The 12,869-nt window shown below is 32.3% G+C and overlaps 1 long non-coding RNA gene across 1 annotated transcript in view; it reads right to left on the bottom strand.

Moving 5' to 3' along the window:
• The window catches only part of LOC131383777 (uncharacterized), a 235,146-nt gene that overhangs the window by 129,591 nt on the left and 92,686 nt on the right, over nucleotides 1-12,869 (bottom strand). The gene's annotated exons all lie outside the window — the stretch shown is intronic.

The following is a 12,869-nucleotide window of genomic DNA, read 5'->3' as shown; positions in this document are numbered from 1 at the left end:
AATATATACATACTATATATTAAATTTTATTATATAAAATTTAATATATACATACTATATATTAAATTTTATTATATAAAATTTAATATATGCATACTATATATTATATAATATATATAATTCATTACTGTTTTGTAGAGTATTGCAGAAGCTAACAAATACAGGAAGTTTGTTGTCAACCCAAACCTGCCCCTATTCTCTGATCCCTAAATTAGATATAAGGTCCATAATCAATTTGTTATTATTATTGTACATCACAATATGGCTGATAATCCCAGTTGAGGGATTTGTTACTTGCCAGAAATAACTTCACTGGTTACACCATTAAACAATTATTTCTGATCTTAAGTGCCAGAATACTTTATATCAGCAAAACATTCTGTTAAAAGATGTTTAAACTTTTCATTTTCTTTATTTCTTCCACTTTTATGTTTCTTTCCCAATTAGAAGTAATTCTGTCGAGAAACTTCAAAGTAGAATGCAAATGTTTATTAAATGTGTATTCAAACCCTGCAGTCATAAGTAAACTACTGCAGTTCTCACACATTGCAGCTTGGCTAGTAGGTGACTTTTTATTTGAAACTACTTTTCCTAGGGAATGACAAAAAAAAGGATTCCCTATTTAATAAATGGTGCTGGGAAAACTGGCTAGCCATATGTAGAAAGCTGAAACTGGATCCCTTCCTTACACCTTATACAAAAATTAATTCAAGATGGATTAAAGACTTACATGTTAGACCGAAAACCATAAAAACCCTAGAAGAAAACCTAGGCAATACCATTCAGGACATAGGCATGGGCAGGGACTTCATGTCTAAAACACCAAAAGCAATGTCAACAAAAGCCAAAATTAACAAATGGGATCTAATTAAACTAAAGAGCTTCTGCACAGCAAAAGAAACTACCATCAGAGTGAACAGGCAACCTACAAAATGGGAGAAAATTTTCGCAACCTACTCATCTGACAAAGGGCTAATATCCAGAATCTACAATGAACTCAAACAAATTTACAAGAAAAAAACAAACAACCCCATCAAAAAGTGGGCAAAGGACACGAACAGACACTTCTCAAAAGAAGACATTTATGCAGCCAAAAAACACATGAAAAAATGCTCATCATCACTGGCCATCAGAGAAATGCAAATCAAAACCACAATGAGATATCATCTCACACCAGTTAGAATGGCCATCATTAAAAAGTCAGGAAACAACAGGTGCTGGAGAGGATGTGGAGAAATAGGAACACTTTTACACTGTTGGTGGGACTGTAAAAACTAGTTCAACCATTGTGGAAGTCAGTGTGGCGATTCCTCAGGGGTCTAGAACTAGAAATACCATTTGACCCAGCCATCCCATTACTGGGTATATACCCAAAGGAATATAAATCATGCTGCTATAAAGACACGTGCACATGTATGTTTATTGCGGCACTATTCACAATAGTGAATATATATGTACATATATATGTAATATATGTTTGTGTACATATATGTAACTATTTCTTATAAAATGCTATTGAAAATGAGCAATAATTGATTTGAGCAATGGTTTTTTATAATTTAATGTAGCCTTACATAATCTCTGTGCTAAGTTTGATATTTCACAGTCAAAATCAAATGTACAAAATTAAAGAACAAAACAAATAGCAATTACATAAGAAATGACTTAGCAGCTGTCAGCTTATGCAAGAAATGGCAGTGCACCAATTCCCTTGGCATCCATGAAGCTGTTACTATGGCTGTTGTTGCCTCTGTCTTTGCTGAGATTAACAGCAATCACAAGACACTTTTTTGGTTCATTTACTCAGGCTGTTGATTAACACAGATTCAATGCCAGGACAGTGTTACAATCAACTGAACTGCCATCTAGACTTAACATTATCAAGGATGCACTTTTGCTAGTATTCGTTTCAAAGTGTCATTTAGAAAACTATATACTACTTCAAGGTAATTAATTATAAGTGTGTGTGTGTGTGTGTGCGCGTGCGTGTGTTTTTGTGTGTGTTTACACGTGGTTTTCATAGAAGTAGGCAGTGCTACATTTAGTGTTAAGTCTCAGAGATTGTACTACCTGTCACCAAAGCCATATGCTCATTGGTGTCATTATTCTAGGAATGCGTTAGGAAATATTACATAAACACTGCATACATTTACATAAAATTGTCAGTTTTAAAACCCTATTCATATCCATTATTTTGCTTGATAATTACTGCAATCCAATCCAGTGAAAACAGCAAGGTAGACACTATTATAACAATTTTAAAGGTGAGAAATTGAGACTCTAGAGGTTAAGTGATTGTCCAGTGTGATGACTGGATTAGGCAGAAGTTGCCAAATATGCATGTGCATGGTAGGTCTTTTTATTCCTATTGTTTTTCTCCATAGAACCAGGCAAACATTATCTTCCAGGCTTGTGAAGCCATATTCCTTATAACATAGCAAGAGAGATATTGAAACATTTTATTTTCACCATGATTATTGCATTTTGGATAGGTAGCACTAAGATTAAAATTCAGGAAATTATAATAATCTTTAGGTCATATACTGGTTTCCCAGGGATATAAACTGCACCTCACATTTGAGCACTATTAATTACTTTGCCTAAAATAAATATCATAGCTATTTAATGGATTCTTTTCAGAGAATAAAATATATTTTTAATAGTTCATTTTGATCTCCATAACTGGTTTCATGGCTTTTTTGGTAGTTCTTTATCTCTCAGACATCATTTTTTTAATTAAACTTCTTTCTAAATGTTGCCGCTATCATGTTTCATCAAAAACCTCAGAGGACAGATGAAATTACACCTCTGAATTTGAGATGTCCTGAGTAGTCAAAGAATAGTGATCATTGATGATAAAAACATGAATAACTCATAAACTATAAGTTCATTAAAATGAAATTCATTAAAAAATTATTGCACATGAGCACATAAAGACACATCCATAGTTATTCATCACAGGCTTATCATTACAGCACAAAACAGGAAACTGAAATGTCATTCTTGAAGAAAGAAATAAACACATACCTGTGCTTATCAACATTTGCAATCCTGAAATCATAGTGTTGAATAAATACAGCATGCCTGATAGTCTCACACACAGAAGACAATTATGGAACTGACAATTTCAAAACTAATGTTTGAATGGAACATAACTTAGTATTAACGTATAAAACCAAATACACTAATTTCATGACAGTAATTGCCTCTGGGGTGGAAGAAAGAGAGGAGAAAACACTGGAGACTTCAATTTTCATCTGCCTTTGTGTCTTGAATAAACATTTAAGGACATAATCATGGTCATTATTGTGTTCTTCAATTCTGGGTGCTTGATACGTGAGCATTTATTTTGTTTAGTCATATAGTTTTTTTAAAGAAACATTTAGATCACATTTCTAGGAAATTTTCTTCCTACATTCTTCCTAATCATGTATTATGATAAATTCAAATTTTCTCAATTTTTTAATGTAGGATTTTGTCTAGAAATTTATTTATAAAAAAATTTATTTATAAAATGAATATAAATTTTTCATAAAAATTAGTGAATCACCGTGATCTTCAGAGAAATCATGTTCCTTAGTGTTATCTTATTTAATCCTACATCAGGATGGCATCTTTAGAGGACTTCAGAATTGTTTAGGCAATGTGATATAAAACTAAGCTCACTGAAAGACTACTATAACTTAAGTGATGCATATTACATCAATCCTTTGTATTACTGAGTGTATTGGTAAAGTTTTTTTTGGATTAAATCTGCATTCCACAAATTTTATTTACATAAAGAAACAGAATTACCATTCACCTTATTTTATGGAAGTATTTAAAAGTATATTAAAATATTTTAAGATACACATATGATTTGCCTATAAAATAATAAAATCAATTGAACTTGTAAAATCGTTCATATATTTGTCATACTTAAGCAACAAATTAGTTTATTTGTCAAATAACTTGTTTTAGAGAGATGACTTTTAGTATTAAAGCATTAAATGTGCCAACAAATTATTCTTATTCAAATATCTAGTAATACAATGTCTGAATTTACCAAATCCTACATGTACAAAGGCTGCTTGAATCAGGTAGCATTGTGAACTTGTGTCAAGCCAGTGGTGAACTACAGAGCCTGATGTGGCTGGACTATAACAGTGAAAGGTATTTGATCTGTGAGATTACAAAAGGACTTTCAAGACCAGAGAGAGAGCAGAAAAGAAATAGGTACTCCTGTTATGGAAGAAGAAACTGTACCCGTCAGGGATTTAGCACAAAGAGTGGGTGGTGCTGAGTAGGGTACAGAGGTCAACACAGGGCAGGCAGTATCTACTCTCATTGCTCACCATGTGTGAGTTCAGGCAACATAAAAAACATTGGTAAGGGGATTACTTGAATGAAAGCAAAAATATATTTTTACTGGTCATTTGGGTTTATATTGTTTGAAATAGTGTAATGGTAGGATTTTTCAAGTTTTATAAGAAAAATATGACCATTACTATATCATATTATCTTCATAAAAGATATGACATATTTAAAATCAGATAATTAGGGTAAAACATTATAATACACAAATTGGGTGTTTGAATTAACAATGTAAAGCAAACCTTTGAGTATACGGATAGTACTAGTGAACAGGATGAGTCAAAGATTAAAATCTGCATTTGTATACACGTCTTTTACCTTATTGGCACAGATGAATCCAGCAATAAGAACATCTGCACTTGGAACAACTTAGGCTTCAGATTCAGATATCAGCAAATGAAAGAATAAAAATATGAATTATAAGTACTCTACTTAACTATTCCTCCATCTGGAAAGAATCCAATGCCATAAAAATAAGATTATTTCTTCTTTGCTGATAAGATTCATCTTTGGTTCTGCTTACACATATGCAAAATAAAGTGAAAATTTGAAGTAATTATTTGCTAATTTATGACACCAAATATTTTTGCCTAAACAGAATGAATATGAGGATAGCTGGACCAATTTTCCATTTCACTGTCATTGTTTTTAGATGATACAGAAACACATTACTTTGGAGAATAAATTGGCAATCTCAGGCTGATTTTAAATACATATTTTGGAGACTTTTTATCCTTTTTTTGAATTTCAAGTATTAGTTTGTAAAATATCTAGGGAATTTATTTGTTCTTTGGGTTTTTAGACATTCTGTTTTATTTTATGTAATAGAGAGATCATCAAAGAACCTGAAGTAGGTGTTATAACTTTATTTCTGTTATATTAAAAAAATCAAACAATATATTTAGCTTGAGAAACCAATTGCAAAACTGTCTAGGAGGAATTAGCTTCCATTAACATGAAATAGTTTATGAAAGAATTTCATAAACTATTTATAGAGTAACTTATCAATTCATGGAACTGATGTGATAAAATTAAAAATCTAGGCTGTAGCTCACTACAGTGAATGTAAAGAAAAAGCCATATTTAAAAAGAAAGTAGGATTCAAAAATGTAACAAGTGCATTAAACATGGATCTTCCACCTTCATGCTTAAACTATTTAATTTAGTTTAATCAGATATTCTATTTCTATTCTTATTTATTCTGGTCCTAAAAGTAGTATATTTTTAATAAAGTAAGTTTGTAGTTAGATTTCGTAAGTGCTTGTAGCACTTTCACTTAATGTAAAGCAGCCTAACAGCAGCATATGTGGTCACAGCTAAGCATGGGATAGTTCCAGCCTACTGCTTGCTACTTTACAGTTGCAGTGCATTCTGCAATTTCAGCATCGTTGCTAAGGAAAGTTATATCGATGCACAAGGCACATTCTGAAAATCTGGTTTTTGTTGATTTTTAAAGAATTTATCCGAAATATTGAGCACTTTGCAACCAATTTTTAATGCTATGATGCCAAATTTTAATCTACTGTTATTTTAAAGGAGACTTAAAAAGTTAGGTCAATCAAACATTTGCAACTTGTTTGGATCTTGATATAGAAGAAAAAAACATGTCTTAAAAAATTGCTGAAAGTTAGAATGTTGATGTGATATTATATGTGATTAAGGCCTTGTTATTAATATTGTTAGTTTTGATAATGTTACTGTAGGGAAGAGAGAGAGGTTGAGAGACAGATCTGATCCATTAGAGATACACATTTACACACCCCAAATCATTGTGGATAAAAAGCTGACATTTGCGGTTTGCTTTAGAACATTCTAGTGAAGGGAATAAAGTGTGCAGGTGTAGAGTTGAAAGAAAATGCCCAAATTTTGATAATAATTGCACAAGGTAAATGGTACACAAGAGGAGGTGAGTGTAGGTATGTGTTACTATTGCCTCTACTTTATGGACCAGAAATTGTTCTAAATGCTTTTCATATTTAAATTATAATTCTTACAGCAAGGCCAGACACAGTGGCTCATGCTTGTAATTCCAGCACTTTGAGAGGCTAAGGTGGGAGGATTGTTGGATCCCAGAGTTTTAAACCAACCCCAGGCAACAAAATGAGTTTATGCCTCTATAAAAGAGAAAAAGTAAACTAGCTGGGTATAGTGGCACAGACCTGTATCCCACCTTTGGGAGGCTGAGGCAGGAGGATCTCTTGAGTCCAGGGGTTTGAGGCTACAGTGAGATGATCCATTCTGTCCCAAAAATAATAATTAATAATAATAAAATAATAATAATGCTCACAGCAACCCTATGAGTACTATTATTTTCTCCACTTTACAGATTCAGAATGTGAGGCCCAGAGAAATTAAATAGTTCCTCACATATATCTCTGCAGATTTTATCAAATAGATTAAAGCCACAGACAGGAACTAGGTTCTTCTAAAAGCATCAGACTGGAAATAGGTTTATCTAAAGGTTTCACTTCCTGAAAAGCATGTTTAATGATCCTACTCGTTAAGGGAAGAGATCCAGAGAGACATGGGTGCTACCAATTTCTTCTTTCTTTTCGTTTTGTTCTTAAAATTACTCTATTGTCTTTTTATTGCCAGAAAACTAGGCTTAGAAGATTTTATTTTATTAGGAGCATGCTTGAAGTCTTAAAGGTAAAACAAGAATGTTTTTGAGGAAAATCAGAATTATCAACCAGAAAGACGACAGTGAGGGAGGGATAAAGTCACATATAAGGGTTAGAGGCCCTTTCCTTCTTTACCCTTGTAGTACTATGACTGTGCTTGTCAGTAAAATCGTATTAAAGAAGTTTGTATCCACCTATTTTTTCATGGAAAACTGAGATAAGACAATAAATATTCAACATGTGCATTGAAAAAGTTCATTTAATGGTCATATGAGCATAGGGCTGAATTACTTATACTTTACATACTTAATATGTAATACACTACGAGACTTCAATTTTATAGGAAAAGAGGAATTTTTGTTAGTAAATTGTTTTCATTTATAATAAATGAATAATCTTTGTACTCTCAGTATTTTTTCATGATTTTTATGGCAAACAAAAGATATAGCATCTTGGCCTACTATGTATCTGCAGTAGTGTTACATAAACTCTGTGATTATAATTTTCATTATCCATTAAATTTAAAGAATTATAATCTCTTTGTCTACTTCTCAAAATTGCACTGATAATATTGACATGAAAGTGTTCTGAGGGTTATTCTTTCAGTAGCTAAAACTCTTATGCTCCTTAAGTAAATAGTTACTGTTTTTGTAATTTATCACTAGTTGTAATTCATTGTACAGTGAGTTGTCACGGCTGTAAATATAGCACAAACCAGACTCCTCCTTGTAATTTTCTGGCAAGACATTTTGTGAAACCTCTTCTTCACTTTAGTTGGAAGCTGTGTATCTTATTACCCCCCCGCATCCCATGCACCCCATGCGGCATGTGCACGACATAGAGAAAAATATGCATCCCATGTATAATAAGAAAATGTCTTTGATATTTACATAGGGACATTGAGGGAGAAGATTCTATTTTCCATGTGAAAAAAAATGTGTCAGAATAAAACCAAGGAAGAATGTGTAGCACCAAAACATGGTCAGTTTCTAGCACCACAGTCTGAGACAAAAAGTACAATTGTACCTAATAGCAGCTTTATTCCTTAACTGAGAGGCTCAATACATTTTCTGGTTAGTTGGAATTGGGCTTCACAGTTTTTATTTTTTAAAAATAATTCTAATAACCTCTTCCACCTTGAATCATGCAAACACCAAGTCTGAATGTGCTTGACCAGATCATTTATTAATGTTGCCAATTGCTAGAAGGAAAAATTAAAAATAAGTGCATTACTCCCAAGAATACTATGCAGCCATTAAAAAGAAAAAAAAAAACAAAATCATGTTCTTTGCAGCAATATGAATGCAGCTAGAGGCCATGATCCTAAGCAAATAATGAAGGGACAGCAAACCAAATACCATATGTTCTTGGTTATAAGCAGGAACTAAACCTTAGGCACACAAACATAGAAACAATAGACAACGAGGACTTCCTGAGGTGGGAGTGCAGGAGGAGGGCATGCGTTGAGAAACTACCTATAGGATACTATGCTCACTACTTGGGTGATGAGATCATTATTACGCCAAACCTCAGTGACACACAATTTACCCATGTAACAAACCTGTATACGTAACCCCTGAACCTAACATAAAAATAAAAATAAAACATAAGCGTTACTAAAATAATTTTTGCTATTAAAAATTTTTAAGTATTAGATCTGCTTATACAGTGTTTCATGTAATTTTATATTAATATTCCTTGAAAATGTGGGTGATTCACTGCAACTAGTTTATTTATAAACACAATATGCACTATGACTAATGTAGAGAGTGAAGGGTGTTTCTTATGACAGAGGAAGGATGCTCAAATATATGATATTCTTATCTGTAAATGAGTACATAAACAAGACTTGCAGAAAGCATCATGAAAAAGAAAAATATACTATTCACTTGCTGACTTCTTCCTGTATAAAAGGTTATTTGATAAAGCCTTCTACTTTTACCCGTAAAGCCAAGTATAAGCAAACAACTCAATGAAAAGTATATTGAGAAAGGATTCTGGATGGTTAGGTTTAAGACAAAAACACACACATGCACATGCACACACACACAAATATCTGACGTGATTGAAAACACTTTGATGTCAGGTTCTAAAATCATTAGCATTCTCTTCAACATTCTTAGATTATGTAAGCACAAATTGTTTTCACCTTTAAAAAATTACACCTAATTCTTTAAAACAACTCTTCAACAGCTTATACAAATTATGGAATATATTATTTCATCTACTGAATTTTTGAGCAGTCAAGAGTTCTACTGTAAATTAATGAAATGAGCAACAACTATGTGTCAATCTGAGTATACAAAGTCTAAAACCCTGGTCCTCACTTTCAAGATGCTCATATCAATGATAATAAACTAGTAATATTTAATGATAGACTTGAAAGCCTAGACAAGGGGAAGGAGCTGAGTGTTACTAAATGTTGAAGTAAATAAATGTAATCATACTTTTAAATAAAACAGAGTTGAGAGGTTGATTTCTTTGTAAACGTGTTTCTGTTGAGTTCTCATCCTTCAAACACTGCTACTGTTTAAGTTTTGTAACCCTATGATCCTGTAAGCTAATATTGTAATATGCTGGTTTGTTTTCACTTTGAAAAACAAAAATAGCCTACTAAATTTTTAAAAACCTATTGTCCTTGGCTATTCTTATGCTAAAAGTTTAACATAACTGAAAAGAAAAATAGACAATTATTTCTCACTAGATCCTCAAGGTGTCTTTTTTCTAATTAAAAACTTACATTTTGTCAAATTTCATTTCATTTTATCATTTGTTCTTAGAATATTGTTTATAATACTGTTTTTCCAAAGTTCCACAGCAAATATATTGACTATACAAGCTAGACCCTATTGTGGGAGGATGTGGTCATGAGTATGTTTAAAGTTCTATTCTCATGCATATTTCTGAATATTTTTAAACCAAAAAACATTCTAAAGTAGTTTGTTAATACCTAATATTCTATCTTTTTTTATATACTGTTTCACTTCATTACTCTTAGTAGAACTAATTCTGTCCTTTTTGCATCAGCCAACAATAATTGATTACTAAGATTTTATTTCACTGCATTAAGGGTTATCAAGGAAAGGTAGTAGATGAGATATGTGAAGTGTTTTTAATAATTGGTACAATACTACACGTAAACAAATTTTTGCTCATTAGTGTCATGTTAGCTTTGTCTCTTCACAGGAAATATTCAAGATCTGTAACACTGATTTTTATTTCAGCCACTTATTTTTAGAGTAAATATTTTATCCAAGTACATCATGTGCCTAGAAAAGTACATCAATAAAAAGTAGGTTGTTTGATAAGTTTTTCACTAAATGAATTCAGTGGTGTAACTGGCAAGAGGAACAAGAAACAGAAGTTCTCCAGAAACTGCACGCACTCTCCTTCCTTCTTCTCAATACTCCTCTCCCCAATCCTTACCTGTATTCTGATTTGTAGCCCCATAATTAGTTTTTGAATATTATGCAAATGATATTGTCCAATATATATGTACTTTTTGAATTGATTTGTCTCATTTAACATTATGCAGGTGAGAGTCATCCATATGGTTGTATGTAACTGTAGTTTATCCATTTTCATTGTGGCAAAGTATTATTTTGTTGTATAATTATAATACAGTTTATGTATCTATGTATTTTTGATAACATTTGTATTGGTTTCTTTTTGGGCAAGTATAAGTAATGTCACTTTTAATATCCCTGTATATAACATTTTGAGAACATATGTACATATTTACATGAGAACACAACTGGGAGTAAAATTATTGAGTTATAGTACATTTATACACTCCTTTTAACATATTCTGCCTATCAGTTTTACATTTCTATCAGCTACATATGAAAATTTAAGTTGCTCCATATCCTTGCCAATCCTTATTTCCCTCATTTTCATTTTAGCAATCCTAACAGCTGTGTAATAGTAGAATATTATAGGTTTCTCTCTCTCAGCTTTATTGAGGTATAATTCCAAATAAAAATTGTATCTCATACTGGCCAACATGGTAAAACACCGTCTATACTAAAAATACAAAAAATTAACTGGGCGTAGTAGTGCGTGCCTGTAGTCCCAGCTACTCAGGAGGCTGAGGCAGGAGAATCGCTTGAACCCAGGAGGCGGAGGTTGCAGTGAGCCGAGATCACACCACTGCACTCCAGCCTGGCAACAAAGCAAGACTCCGTCTCCAAACAAAAATTATATTTATTTAAGGTGTACAACATAATGTTTTGGTATATGTATGCATTGCTAAATGATTACCACCATCAGGCTAATTAAAATATCCACCATCTTACATTGGTATGAATTTTGGGGGAAAGATAAAAACATTTAATACCTACTCTTGCAAATTTCAAGTATACATTACAGTATTATTCACTATAGTCACCTTGCTGTACATTAGATTTGTAAGATATTATAGTTTTAATTTGTATTTTTATGACTAATAAAATAATCACATTTTATGTGTTCATTGGCCATTTGGATATTACATTTTATAAAAGGCCTATCCAATTCATTTTCTCATATATCTATGGGATTGCCTGGCTTTCTGTATTGATTTGCAAGATTGCAAATGTGTAATTAGGAGTCACCTTTGAAATTTAATATGAACTCTGTTAGGCTTATGAAGACTAAATATTGTTTTAATTCAAATGATGATTTCAGTGGATTGCTAGCATTTGTTTGGAGTTCTGTACATTTTCTGATTTTGCTTTAAGCAAGTGTGGGCCCAAGAGACATTTTTGTTTTGTTTTTAGTTTTGAGTTTCATGATTTAACTAAGAAAAAATATAAAACAGCTCTCTTCATGCCTTCTTTTCTTTGTGTCAAGGCCCAGTTTTGTCTTAGTTTACACGCCTGGATAAAGGGATGATCAAGGAGTGGGTACTTCCTTTCCAGTCCAATAAAGATTCTTAACCTATTTTATTGCACTTGGTAGTAGAAATGGAAGATTGAGCAGAGAAATCCTAAGTATAAAGGCACCCCAGATCAAACCAAAGAGGATGAGTCTTTCATTGAAACTACACAGATTTTAACTGTTTTTCCTTTCACTGAATGTACAAATTTGTCCTAAAAATCTATATTTTGGTCAATATTATACTTTTTAATTATATTATTGAGGTATCTTGGTTGCAAATAACAGACTCCAGTTCTGGCTAATGTATCACTCTACCTCCAGCCACTCCAAGATACTGTGAAGATATATGCTAACTCATAGGCTTATAGGCAAAACTGGCCTAAGTCTCTGAAGGACAGGCATTTTGTAGCTACAGGGATCTAGAAATTAGAAGCTAATGAACAGATTATTCAGGGAGAAAATAGCTTTTGTTTTTTTTTGTCGTATCCCTCAGGATTCCATTTTCTGCCAGAGAGAATTCAAGTGTTTTGTATTAGACTGAATGCTGATACTTGGCCAGAGGAGAAAAGGGTACCTTGACTAAACACATTTTCATGCAAATGTTATTAGGCAGTTTCCACCAGCCAAGATGTGTTGTTGATATCAGAAAAAGGTTTGAGGGAGTAGCATGCAATGCCTGTAAACAAAATGACATGTAATCACTATGCTGTTTTAAGTGGTGGTCGAAAGAACAGAAATTGACATCTTGCTAGAGGTTAATATTTTATACTAATTCCTTAGTCAAACTGAATTACAATAACCTATTTTAGGAAAAAGAGATTAAATAAGATAAACTGTATTATATAGTAAAGATGAGTGACTAAGGTTGGGCAAAAGAGATATTACACTTATAATCCTATGACATTTAATGCGATACCATAATCAGCGAAATTCTAGGGTATGTTCAGATAAATATTAATAAATACTTTTGATAAAATTAATCCTGGTACAAGTTCAAATATAAGATTTACACCTCAATATAAAATCAATACTAAAATA

The sequence above is a fragment of the Hylobates moloch genome, unplaced genomic scaffold, assembly GCF_009828535.3.
Source record: "Hylobates moloch isolate HMO894 unplaced genomic scaffold, HMol_V3 SCAFFOLD_6, whole genome shotgun sequence".
NCBI lineage: Eukaryota > Metazoa > Chordata > Mammalia > Primates > Hylobatidae > Hylobates > Hylobates moloch.
Note: the sequence above shows the minus strand (reverse complement) of the source record. Positions and strands in the feature narration are given on the sequence as shown.